Source organism: Triturus cristatus, chromosome 8, assembly GCF_964204655.1.
Source record: "Triturus cristatus chromosome 8, aTriCri1.1, whole genome shotgun sequence".
Lineage (NCBI taxonomy): Eukaryota > Metazoa > Chordata > Amphibia > Caudata > Salamandridae > Triturus > Triturus cristatus.
Genome location: NC_140591.1, coordinates 1,261,488,346 through 1,261,502,381, shown reverse-complemented (window position 1 = coordinate 1,261,502,381; position 14,036 = coordinate 1,261,488,346). Strand labels below are relative to the sequence as shown.

General features: G+C 46.7%; 1 long non-coding RNA gene across 1 annotated transcript in view; it reads right to left on the bottom strand.

Moving 5' to 3' along the window:
• Positions 1-13,270, bottom strand: part of LOC146805688 (uncharacterized) — a 254,035-nt gene extending 240,765 nt beyond the window's left edge. Inside the window, exon 1 of the long non-coding RNA XR_014967882.1 lies at positions 13,138-13,270. This is a non-coding gene — a long non-coding RNA (uncharacterized LOC146805688). The remainder of the gene's footprint in view (positions 1-13,137) is intronic.
• Positions 13,271-14,036: the final 766 nt, after the last annotated feature.

Here is a 14,036-nt window from a genome sequence, read left to right as displayed (position 1 = left end):
CTATGGTGCTACAATACTTACATAAACAATCCCCTGAATTGGTCCTCATCCAAGAGACACATCTGAAGGGCAACAACTACTTAGCACTCAATCGATTCAGTTACACCTTACTGGCACATGCAGGGTTTACAACATGCTCCAGAGGAACAGTAATCTTGATTAAAAATACTGTTCCCCTGCTGCGACAGCGTACTTGGTGTGACTCACTGGGCAGGTAAGTGGCGATATCGGGGTCATGGGAGGGCCAGACCCTTAATATTTGCTCTGCCTATGTGCCACCAAGACTCAACGTGGAAACGCTCCCAGAACTCAGCAAACTATTGTTAGATATGCCCACGTGCACTCGCATACGGGGTGGTGACATGAATGCAACCATATCATCAGAACTAGATCGAGACACATAATTTCACCGAACATCAAGACCCCAAACGATTATAGCCTTTGCGAAGGTGATGGGACTTTTGGATTTGTGGAGGTGGCATAACCCGGCAGAGGCAATATACACATATCTCGCCGGCTCATGGTAGTGGCTCCCAACTCAACTATATTTTCGCACACACCAAACATTTTGGGGATGTTCCGTGAAGCGCAACAGAGGGCACGGAGCATATTAGACCACTCACCGGTTGAGGTGCTCTTGCAGGGCCCTATTCAAGACAACACTCTTCCACCACATAGAGACCCATATTGCTTTAAAGACCACAACTTCAGAGACCGGTCCAGGGAGCGAACGAAACAATATTTTGATGAGAATACAGGCTCAGTAGATTTGTTTAGTATTCTATGAGAGGCATATAAAGTTGTGGCACAGGGCTTTGTGCAAGCGGTACCTGGAGTTAAGTGGAAGGAATGGCACTAACGGTGTGAGAGACTGAAGCAAGAAATAGTGGACATAGAAACTGAGCTGGGGGCAGAGGGGATGAACGACCTGAAACAAAGACATAGGCTGAGTGTCAAGGAAAGAGAGCTTTAAAATCTAGAAGAGGACGCGGCCCATGCTCATGTGGTAGCCATGCAGAGACGAATCTACGACCTCGGGAATAAAGCTAATAAATTCATAGCCTGGCTGGAGAGGAGGGACAGGAGCCGCAGCTGGGTCCCGGAGCTGCGGACTCCTGATGGCCTCCTGAGGAGGTCAAGTGCTGATATAGCAGAGGCATTTGCAGCCTACTATGAGGGGCTTTACCGATCGGACTCTGGAAGAACATATAATGATAGTGTAGAGCTGCTCAATTACATTCCATTGTCTGTACTATCTACGGAAGACATACAGGCAGTCAACAGCGTCCTGACAAAAGAAGAAATGGTCGGGGCTATTGGCGACCTTTAATCGGGTAAGGCAGCAGAACCAAATGAGATCTCTGCAGAACTCTACAAGTGCGTAGCAGATAAAGTAGCCCAATACATGCTAAATATGTTCCTCACTGCGAAGGCAGATGGGCAGCTGCCAGTGGATCTGAGGCTGGCGACCATCGTAGTAATCCCAATGAAAGGGAAGCCTCTCGAATTCTGTAACTCCTACAGGCCAATTTCCCTACTCAACTTCAAGACCAAGGTTCTGGCAAAGGTTCTAGCCAACCGACTAGGCCCGGTAATGCATACGATAATCCACCCTGACCAGTCAGGATTTATGCCACACAGAAGCACCAGGCTAAATCTTGGTCGCCTTTATTGAGTCTTGCATATGGTAACAAACCGAGCAACCGAGGCAGCCGCGCTTTTGTCACTAGACGCGCAAATGGCATTTGATAGTATCGAGTGGACGTATTTCTTTGTGGTTCTTTCCCGAATGGGTTTTGGGCCGCAATTCTGTGCATGGGTCAAAGTCCTATATTGCGCCCAGCTGGCAAGGGTCCGGGTAAACGGGGCAATCTCTAGATCATTCTTATTGCACAGAGGCACATGGCAGGGGTGCCCGCACTCCCCACTGCTCTTCCCAGTGGCTCTCGAGCCACTGGCAGTATGGGGGCAGGGGGACCGCTTATACGAGGCATTGACGTGGGGGGTGATTGGGAGGAGCGCATATCCCTCTACCCGGATGACATCCTACTCTATGCCCATAAACCCCGTCAAACCTTCCACAGAATCATTCACATTTTCCAACTTTTCTGCAGATTCTTGGGCTACCAGATTAACTGGGACAAATCCCTTGTATTCTCTCTGGCAGGCGAGATTCCGGCCCTGATGTCGGCGTGTGCTTCCCTAGTCCACAAAGAGGAGTTTAAATACCTAGGTATCTGGATCACTAAATGAGTCGAAATGTGTACAACCAACTGGAGAGATTGCGGGAGGACGTGGCCCACTGGCGGCACATATCAGTTTCCCTCATGTGCAGAGCGTTCCTGTTTAAAATGATGGCTCTTCTCTGTTGTATGCCCTGCAGAACACCCCCTGCCGGATACCACAGGCCTTCTTCTGGGCGATTGAGGCAGAACAGCACGCCCTGCTGTGAGGGGGGTGGCAGTCCATGCATAGCACTACCTAAGTTGCAACGGGGGGTTTATTAGGGTGGCTTGGCAGCACTGAACATCAGGAATTACTACTGGGCATCCCATCTCATAAACATTAAGGGCTGGGTTTTTGCCCCAACCACTGAATCTGCCTATAGAGTAAACTGTCTACCTATGGGAAAAGGGGACTATCAAACTGTATTGTATAGTAAGATATGCAACAAGTCGCTCCCGAAGCACACACAGACAGTGGTGAGGGCGTGGAAGAGAGCCACAAAATTAGTAGGCTGGGAGGACAGGTTAACGGAACAGACCCTACTCTGGGATTGTGATATGCCAGGGGAGGTCTGGAGTCTGAAAGATTTCTGTAAATGGGGACTCATTGGGATAGAACTTCTGAAGGATGTCTGGTGAGGCGGCACAATGATCGACTTCGAGAAACTACAACTGAGACACGCCCTTAGTTGCCATGTGTCGGAGGGGGAACTGCTTCTGGAATACTCCCCATTAGAAGACAGGCTCCTACTAGATCTAATGATTGTCAAAGCTGTCTCCTTAACATACAAACAAATTATGAATAACTCCCCAGACTACAAGGGCCACCTAATGATGGCATGGGAATCAGATGTGGGACTCCTGGAGGACGATGACTGGACGGAAGCCATGCAAAACCCTTGGGAAATCGCTATAAGGGCGCAGTTCAGACTGATCCAGCTCCGGATCCTACACAGATCGTATGCCCCTAGGACAGTGCAACATAGTATAGTTCATTGCGACTCAGATGAGTGTGCCAGAGAGTGTGGCGAGACGGGTACCTTCTTCCACATTCTATGGTCCTGACCCAAAATAACAGTGGTATTGTCCGAGTGATGACAACAGTAGTAGGCCTACCGGTCCCGGTCGATGCAAGATGGCACATACTGGGAGTGACTGCGGAGACAACGTGGCCAAAAAATACTCAAATATGGCTTAGATTGGCTGATGAAGTGGCAAAGAGGAATATTGCGCTAGCATGGGGAGTGGGGGAGGTTCAAGAATTTGGAGATTGGAAAAAAGACCTAGACTGCTGTTAAAGGGCGGAGAAGACCATCTACCAGAGTAGAGGTTGCCCCCACCAATGGGTAGAGATTTGGGATACTTGGATAAAGTATAGGAGTTAAATTAAGGGAGGACAACTTGGGGAGGGATGGGAGGCAGGTCGTAGTGATGAGATACAGTAAGTTAAACTAGATGGCCCCTGGTAATGGCTGTATATTGCACTGTAAATGGACACAGTGAGTGCGGCGATCATTTACTTGCCAGGTTCCATTCTGTCTATGTATTGTACTGCACAATGTCTGAAGCATATGTTCAATAAAAAGAAAGTTTAAAAAAAAAGAATGTGCTTTTCAATCTACATAAGAATTGGTGCTCTTTTTGTTGGTAAATGTGCACGAAAAGTTCTATTAAAAGCACTTTTGCCAGCTTCAGAGTCCTTTCTAACTGATTCAATGAAACTCAACCAGGAGGAAAAAAGCTAAAAGTGGCCCAAAATCTGCACATTTAGCACAGATTGATCTGGAGGAGGAACATAGTTATTTGCACTGTCTAAATGAATATCTGTCATTTTAAGTTTCACACACATTTTTTATATCTGGTACAGCAAAACTGATTAATTGAATTATACTAAATATGCCATGAGGACAGAACTTGACTCAGAGTAATTTGTGTTTTAATTTAGTGTAAATGCCTTCAGTAGTTTTTGAGCTATCTGTGTTACAAGATAATTTTTTAACTGTGAATCCGCAAATGGTCCATGGATGGGGCCCATCCAAGGATTATTCCTACTTTTTACAAGATTGATTGGCCGAGAGAACATTTTCCCCAGATGACCATTTAAGGATCCTCGAGCTCTCCAGCCTCCTTGGCTACCACCACATGAACATTTCTACAGCTGCAGCTAATTTCTAAATATAGGGGCGCTCAAACAGTTTTCTGAACGATACGTGCTAGAACCACACTAGCTGGGTGAGCACATCGCATTCAGACAACAGCACACAACAGTGCATTGAAATTTGCCAGACGATATAAAAACAAACAATTTAGTTTTGTGGTCCTAGACGCCAAAGGAAAACACGCACATCACAATGAAAAGAAAAGAAAAAAATAGGAAAGATGTACATGCTCCTCTGCCATTTTAACATAGAATGAAGGAAATTTATAATCACTTGGGAGTTGGGGCCAAAATCATGAGCAAAAATAAACAAAAAATATGTTCTAGTGGCATTAGGAAATGTAGAGTAGCCTGCATGAACAAGGGGCTGACACCCCACAATTGAGTACACCTGACTCTGACCCGTACCTTGGCACAAAATACCAATCAGGAAGCATTTCCACATAAGAAAACTGCCTCCTTCCAGCCTTCCGCAATGACTTGGAAAATCAGGGCTTCATAATGCCGCAGCCACAACAATGCCAGAATCAGATCTCCATACGATGAAAGCCCCACCCAACCAAGCTCACTGAGTTGGTTCTGTGGCCAAGAAGATAAAATACTTCCAATTCCCTGGCATGGATATGGAATGATCCCTGCAGGGCTAATACCCTGCTCTGTTTCAAGCCCTTGGGCCTGGCCCACGGGCTGGTAATTGACCACTTCAGGCTCGAGCTCCCAATCTCCTTGACACCACACAACCCGCAGTGCCACCAGCAACGAGTGGTAGAACATTGACTACCTGCTGAGCTTCAAAGGCTATTCATCAAGTAAGGGCAAGCTATACGGTGGTGCAACTGGTTCAGCCGCACTGGGTGCTGGCTTGACGAGATGGTGCTGTGTTTTACAATGACTTACGATTTAAAAGCACCTGCTGAAGTCCTTGTTCGTCAAGCTTTCAGGCAGAAATAAAAATGTCAAGATAACTCCTGTGATTAATGTTCATGCAAGCGAGAGATCAGAGGTTTGTCTAGTGACAATTTGACTCACCCAAAGTGGGGGTCAGAACCGGTGGGAGGCAGCTGCTGGGAGCAGCAAATGGCTGTGGTTGCTCACAAAGGCGGCAGCCTTTGAAGCTTCTCCTTCGGGGACCCAGCACATCCTCGTCCCAGGATGTGCTTAGTTTCAGGACCCCGAGAGCGGCGGGCTCTTGACCCAGGGGTCCAGAAACATGTCTGGCGGAGGCAGCTGGCGAGCAGCCACTCAACCAGGACACTAGAGTTAGGTCGGTTTTCAGGGGGCAGCTCTGAGATGCCCCCTGAGTGCATTTTTCAATATATCCTACATGGCATCAGTGTAGGTTTAATGTGCTGAGAAGTTTGATACCAAACTTCCCAGTTTTCAGTAAAGCCATTATGGTGCTGTGGAGTTCATAATGACAAACTCCCATACCATATACTCTTTATGGCATTACTGAATTGACTTAGACACTGTAGGGGTACAGGGCTCAGGCACCTGTACCATCAACCCTGGTATAGTGCATACAGCTAGAAGGGTGGCTTACCTCTGCCAGGGCAGTGGATTGTAGGCATGGCGCACAGGAATGTTTGCCATGTCAACTCTTCACTTTGTTCTGCATCAAAACACGCAGCCTGCAATGGCAGTGTGTGTGTGTGTAAAGGTACAGGGCCTCTAAGGGGGACACAATAAGTGCTGCAGCCCTTAGAGGCCTTCCGTGGTCACAGTGCCCTTGGTACATATGGTACCTGTTACAAAGGACTTACATGTGGCCAGAGAGTTGCCCATTGGGTTTTGCAACAGTGCAGTTTAGGGAAAGAACATAGGCCCTTCGTACCTGGTTGGCAGGAACCCAGGGCACACTCAGTCAAAGTACATCAACAGTAGGCAAAACGTGGGGGGGCAAACATGCAAAAAGGGGCACTTTCCTACATGCCGTGGCTCATACATGCCCTCTTGTCTCTCTTCCCGGGGTGCACTCTCACTGGTTAGCACTTTTCTTCTAATTTTCCCAACTTTTGCTCCCCAGGCTCAGCTCGCACTTTCATGGTCCATCTGGAAGCTCCAGTTGGTTGTGCTTTTGCCTCACCAATCCCTATGTTCTCTGTCCCTATACACTGCCAGCTACTATGCTCTTGGGCAAATACTTTCTCTCAGAAACTACTGAAGAAAGGATTAAGATACACAATGGTGATAGTTTCTAATATAAGCCCCTGGCGTTGTCTATCAATTGTGAACATGGCTTCTTCCAGAACATATAGAAGTTGAACTAGAAGCCGTGGCAATGACTAACATCATAAAAAAACAGCATTTGTGATTTATGCAAGAGAACACAAGGAAAAATAGTTACACATGCAAAAGTGGCATGCAAAATGATGATGTAGCCATACCCTCTGTATGATCTGGCCTGGAGAAAATAAACACAATCCAATGTTTTGCCATTATATTTTTACAATTTCATCAAAAGAAAGCATTCATGGGCATCTGCCGTTCCTAATTCTCCAGTATCCTGAGATTGAAAACCAGTGATGGATGCCTTTGGGACCTGCAGCAACAGCAGAAGGTACTGCAGCCTGCTACAGCAAATATGTGGGGCTGACTTAAGGGACCTCCAGTACCGGCTTCAAGTACTGCAACAGAAAGCAATTGTTTCTGACACCAGAGGCCTCCAGTAATTACCTGTGTTACTGCAGCCTGCTACTAAATTGACTTGGGTCTCACTCCACTCATCTCTAATATAATAATGTACTGTAATAGGAAAGTGCTTACTGTAGCTTTTCAAAGCACCGAGGACATGCCAATGGCAAATTTCGTTTTTATTTTGTATTTTCCAATTCTTCAATCTCTTGTCATTTGTCAGGTACAAACTACAAAAAAATAAATTACTTACCTCCTGTAAAAATATTTCTGATGGGTACTGTGCGAAATTAGACTGTTGGTTCACTGGGGTGTGAGCCCTGGTTACGCAACAGCAACAATCCCCTGCAGGGCGAACCACAAAAAGTCACTAAATTAAACTGTGCTTAACCCTGGGTAACTTGGCAGAAAAAGCAGTCAGGCTTAACTTAGAGGCAATGTGTAAAGTACTTATGCAGTACAAACAGTAATAAAGGGGACCCACAACACAAGAAAAATCCCACACCAATTTAGAGAAATTGACTACATTTTAATAAATTATTTGAAACCCAAACGACAAAAGTCCAATTAGTAGAACCAAAGTAATGAGTTTTTAAACTGTTTAGCAAAAACTAGCACCTAAAAGATCAAAGCACCAACTACGAACATCTAGTTGCGTGAGACTGGATCAAAAAGTGGAGGAAAAAATGCGAAACGTTTGGGGGTAACCCTGCAGAGAGGGCCAGGTCTAACACGAGGTGTACTTTATGGTCTCCTACAGAACAGTTTAACACCATACAAGCGCTAACACTTTTCTGCTCTTACCCTGGTGCTGTTTGGTGGAAAGTGTAAAGGTTTCTAGTATTCATACAAGGATGAATAAGAGGAGCATTGCCATTTCAACATATCAGGTATATGTAGGGCAATGCAATGTTTTCGAACATGCACTTGGAAAATGTATGCACTTTATGTCTCTTATACATACGACTCAATTCCGTGCAAACTTGAAGAGACTAGTGCATTTCATGATTATGTGCAGCAGCTTCTTAATCATCATATAACTTTAGCGATTTTAATGTTCTTTTCCATTTTCGGAATGTATTGGGGCAAAGTGTAATGGTTTTAATTAACTATGCACATTGGCAATACAATATAATTGAATTGCATTTGTGGGCTCCAGACGTAGCAAAATAATACTGTGAATGATTCATGTAGGTGTAAAATAATCCAGAAATAAAAAAATGTAATCACTATGTTAGTAACAATGTTAGACTTGCCAATTATGACATATGTTGATCAAAAAAATTAAAGGACTACATTCCTTTTGTTTAAAATTACAACAGCACAACCTACTCGTACTGCACAACCAGAAACCGAGGATGTAGCTGAAACATCCTGTCACAATGAAGTTGACACTTCGGAAAATGCGATTAACTTTCATGCAGATACTGAAAGTGGAACAAGCAGCCACAACAACAAAACGACATTAGTTGAGCCAACTACGAATTTTGCATCACCAACATAAACTGAACACCAAACCATACCCATCAATACTTATTTTACAAAGAGAAAGAAGGCCTGTAAGACGTACTGTAAAGGTCCAGAGAGCAAGACATTTGGGAAATTTCACCTACTCCTACACGTTTCCATGTATTCGAGCAACTTTGCTTTTTAACCTGCACTGCACTCTCCTAGTGCTTACCTCAAACTTCCTTATCACTGCTTCGCCGCGCAGCCGATTGAACGCTGACACGGCACAGTGGTAGTCGCCGCCATTTGCTTCCCTCAGCCCACAGGCCACGCCCAAGGCCCAGAGGCCACGCCCCCCTCTCATATATAAATGTGTAATCCCCGGACGCGCTGCGGGCGCGCCGAAGGCGCGCCAAAGGCGCGCCAAAGGTAAGCCCGTCTGCGCCCGTCCGCGACCGACCGGGGCCAGGGGCCCCCCCCCTGCTCATCCACCATGCCAGATCATCACCTATAGTTCTCACTCCCTTCGTCAACTAAATCAGGGACCCATCTATAAAACACCCCGCCTGCAACCAGTGCGGTTTTCATTTCTCACCCCATCCTAAAATGAAACCCACAATATACTCTATGCTCCTGCTCAATTGCCGATCACTCCCCAAACACTCCATGGAAATTTTCCTAATGCTAGAGGAAATAAGCCCAGACATCCTTTTCGTCACACAGACGTGGCTGCAGGAACACTCGGAACCCGATTTGGTACAAGCCCTTCCACCTGGATACCAAATACTCCGCCTTGACCGCAAAAAAGGAATTGGCGGTGGGCTAGCAGTAATCCATAAAACAGGATACGAAGTCACTAGCACCCCCGTGCATTCTCCAGACAGTGAATGTCTTCCTTTTTATATAAAATTCAGCCCCACACATACCTTCTCTGGTATGCTCATATACCGCCCGCCAGGTTCACAAGGTCAGTTTCTTTCCAATCTTGCTCCGATAGCTGCAAACCTTGCACTTAGCTCCGCTAACTTTACAATCTTGGGCGACCTCAACATCCATCTGGACGACCCGAACGACCCAAACACCAGAGAACAATCCTCCAGCCTAAATGCCCTCGAACTACAGCAACGTGTCCTTGGGCCCACTCATCTAAAAGGCCATCTCTTAGACTTCATCTTCAGCAACTGCCCCAACCTTCACGTTGGAAACCCTTCCCCCCTTCCCTGGTCCGATCCCTTCCTCATTCCTTTCACCTGGACCCTCCCCAATCACCCCCTTCCTAAACCCCGACGATTCAACAGTCACGCAACTGGTCCAAAATCCCCCTACCTGAATGGCAGGACAACTTACAGCGCACCAAACCTGTCAACACTTCTAATCCCATCCAGGGCAACGAGAATTACAACAGATGGATTACCAGCTCCTTAGACCGATTACTCCCACTAAAAAGTGCCCATCCCAAGCAGGGCAACCCTACAGCCCCATGGTACACGACAGATCTACGGGAGGCTAAACGCGCCTGCAAACGAATCGAGAGGAAATGGCGCCTCAATTATCTCCCAGTAGACAAAGCGACCTATAGAGCAGCTATCAAAAACTACAAAGCAAATATCAAACTAGCTCAGGCCAAATACTACGAACAAAAGATCGACAAGGCAGCTTCTAAACCCAAGGAGATCTACCGGATAGCTAAATCCCTCCTGCAACTTCCTGAGACCCCAAAGGATCACAACAATACCCAGACCCATTGTGAGGAGATAGCGGAGTTCTTTCACCATAAAATAGAAGTCATCAACTCCTCTTTCTCTCACTCCGCCACCTCGCCCAGCGATACCGCCAACATAGGCCCCACGACAGTCCCACTCAATGCTCTCAATAGCATTCCGTCACTAGACCTAATCAACCTAGAAAAGATTATGGGACAGGTCAAATCCGGATCACCCACCGATCCAGCCCCCCCTAGGGTTCTCATCCCGATAACCAGTCAGATTTCACCTACCATCCAAGACCTGCTCAACTCCTCCCTCCATACTGGCATTGTCCCGCCTCTATGGAAAAGAGCTATGGTCAAAGCTCTATTAAAGAATCCTAGCCTCGATCAAACCAATCCTTCTAACTACCGACCTATCTCCCTTCTACCCTGGCTCAGCAAACTTCTTGAGAAGCACGTCAATTCTGTTTTGACCGACTTCCTGGAATCTAACAACATACTGGACCCCACCCAGACGGGTTTTAGGCCTCGTCATGGAACGGAGACTGCCCTGATAGCAGTGACGGAGGAGGCAAGAAGGATCCTGGATGGTGGCGGGTCTGCGGCTATCGTCCTACTCGACCTAAGTGCCGCCTTCGACACTGTAAATCACGACATTCTACTCCACCGCCTTGGCATGATAGGAATCTCAGGAACAGCACTCACCTGGATGAGATCCTATCTCACAGACAGATCCTTCCAAGTATTTGAGAAGGATTTCACCTCCTCCAGTAAACCTCTTAATTGCGGAGTGCCTCAGGGCTCCTCCCTGAGTCCCACACTTTTTAATGTTTATCTTAGCCCTCTAGCTGATGTCGTCCACCCCTTCGGTGTGAAAATTGTCACCTATGCGGATGACACACAGCTAGTGGTTGCGCTGGACCCACCTCTCAACTCCCACCACAGCCTACACAATTGCTTAAAAGCAGTTGCCGCCTGGATGTCAGGCTCCTGTTTAAAACTAAACGGGGATAAAACAGAGGTAATGCTCCTTGGAAATAACATCATGAAATCCATTGATTCCATCTGGCCCCTCTGTTTAGGCAGCCCCCCACAACCCAAGGAACAAATCAAGAGTCTAGGCATCTGGCTGGACCAAACTCTTACATTCAACCACCAAGCAACCAAGCTTGCCGCCATCTGCTTCGGGCTAATGAGACTACTTCGAAAAATCCTCCCTCTCCTTCCGTTTCACTCAAGACGGATCATGGTCCAAGGACTAATTCTATCCCGTCTCGACTGCGGTAACGCCCTATACCTTGGGGCCCCACAGTCCACACTCAACAAACTTCAAATCATTCAAAACCTTCTCAACATCCCTCGCCGAGTCTCAGTCAAAGCCAGATTGAAGGATCTCCACTGGCTCCCTGTGAGAGCTAGAATCGAATTCAAGAGCATGTGCATTGCACATCGCTCCTACTGGGGAACAGGCCCTTCCATCAATCACCCCTTGGTAAAAGCCTATCATCCCAATCGCCCCCTCAGATCCGCGACCTCCCACCTTACCTCAGTACCACGCATCTGAAGAGCCAGATGTGGAGGCCGGTCGCTCTCCTACAATCTGACCAAGATCTGGAACTCTCTCCCCCTCCCAATCAGATCAGAATGCAATCTACTCACTTTCCGAAAACTTCTTAAGACCTGGCTCTTTAATAAAACTTCTACCTAAATCTTCCCTCAGCTCCACTAAATCCAGCGCTTCCGGCTCAACCTACTCTCCTCTGCAGCGCTGGGACGCCCCTGGGTAGCCATCGCGCTATATAAATTCTCTTTCCATTCCATTCCATGCTGAAAATACAATGAAAACAGCACAGGGCAACCTTAGAATTGAGTCAAAGGGTTAGCAGATTAGATAGAGCCATTTCTGTGGTAAATGACGGAATGAAATCCAGCCTTGGTGATTTAAAAATGGCTATTTAAGACCTAGTCACACAAATGGCTCAAGACTTTGCATCACATAGGAGTCAACAGAGACACAAGAACACTTGGCCTAGAGAGGGGGAATTTTTTTATTGTTCTGGCCAGACTCATCAATTGCTGGTTCAGTTGGTAGACTCCTACGCATTGCTAAGTTGTGCAGTATAGCACATGTGACTAGAATTTGCTCTGTCAGGTGAAAATTAAAAAAGCTGGTTTTGTTATTAAAAAACTCTGTAAATGCGGAAAAATAACTTTAAATGTGACCTAAAATTAACTAAGAACAAGCCGTCTCCACAGGACTCCTTTTCCACCTTGTACCTGTTTATCACCTGTTTCAAATTGATGGTATTTTCCATGTCCAAAACACTGTGTTTTAACACACTATTTGTGAATGCTTTGTACATCGAATCGCATTTAGATATTCGGTATTTCCTATCGCTAAAATTAGAAATCATAATTTATTCAGTGCAGTGTGCTATTTTAATAAACACCCGTTTAGAGAGTCTTTGTAGATTGCAAACACCCTATTTAGCGGTCGGTGACCAATTTGTGTGACTGGTTACAGACTCGAAAATCTTTCGAACATCAGGCCGTGGTTGAGTCGCACCAAAAGATTCTAAGGGCCAGATGTATCAAGATTACATTTTGCGAGTCTATAATAGCGAATTTTACTGATTCGCTAATATAGACTCGCAAAATGCAATGTATGTAGGTTTCTGCAAATATTTTGCGATTCCTGCATATTCCTTAATAGTGAGTTGCAAAGATAGAGACTGGTTCCAGGATTGAACTTTGAAGCACAGCACCGATTTTACAATGGGAAAAAGCAGGACTCCAGCCGTGAGGGGAACGGCTAAAGGGCATACCGGCAGGTCCCGCCGTGAGGGCAGCGGCAAACTACAATCCCCAGCAGGCACTGCCTGACGCTTGCTGAGGACTTCATTGCGGCGCCTGGAGGCGCAAAAACAGCTGGGCAGCCCTCCCGCAGTACGGGACGCGCTCACCTGTCTTGAATCCAGTGCCGTGAGGGGAACGGCTTCACATTTTCCCTTTCTCATTTTCCTGTCACCAGCAGGACTCCAGCCATGAGGGGAACGGCTCAAGGGCATACCGGCAGGTCCCGCTGTGAGGGCAGCGGCAAACTACAATCCCCAGCAGGCACTGCCTGACGCTTGCTGGGGACGTCATCGCGGCGCCTGGAGGTGCAATATCAGCCGAGCACCCTCCCGTAGCATGGGACACGCACGGGCATGCCCGGGCTAAGCCCGGGCCAAGTGCGGGCCCGTCTGCGCCCGTCCGCATCAGGACGTGGCAGGGCAGGGCCACCCCCGTGATTATATGACAATGGTAAGAAGCCAAGCTCTTTGTGTGATTACCCCCATCCCCATTTAACATGGACAAATGGAAGTTAACTATGCTAGGTAGAAAGTTACCCCCAAAAATTGCCCCGATTACAAACTATTTAAAAGTGCTGTGGGCATCATTGACAGTGAAATTGTGCAAGTGGAGGAACAACTGGCGGCTACCAAATCTGCATTAAACGCAGTGATAAGGGACAATGCATTAGAGAGTGAGGCATTAATGCGAACTGGTACACATGAGAAGGGTGAAAAGGAAAAGGAGAATGGAGGTGGCAGAAGGACTGATCCTGATCTTGTAAATCCGCATTGGGCAAATACATGGACATCCTAACCCTTGTGTATTCACCTCGACATTAGAGATTTCAACACTGTCTAATGATACATCATTAATATCCCCACCGGCCAAAGAGAAAAACAACCAATTAGTAACGGTTAGCATTCCATCTACGAAAGAGCAGGATGAGGGGCATGTAAAAAAGCTTATTTCTTTTCCTACTTCTACGGTAAAACACAAACCTAAGAAGAAGAGGGGGGTTATTAAA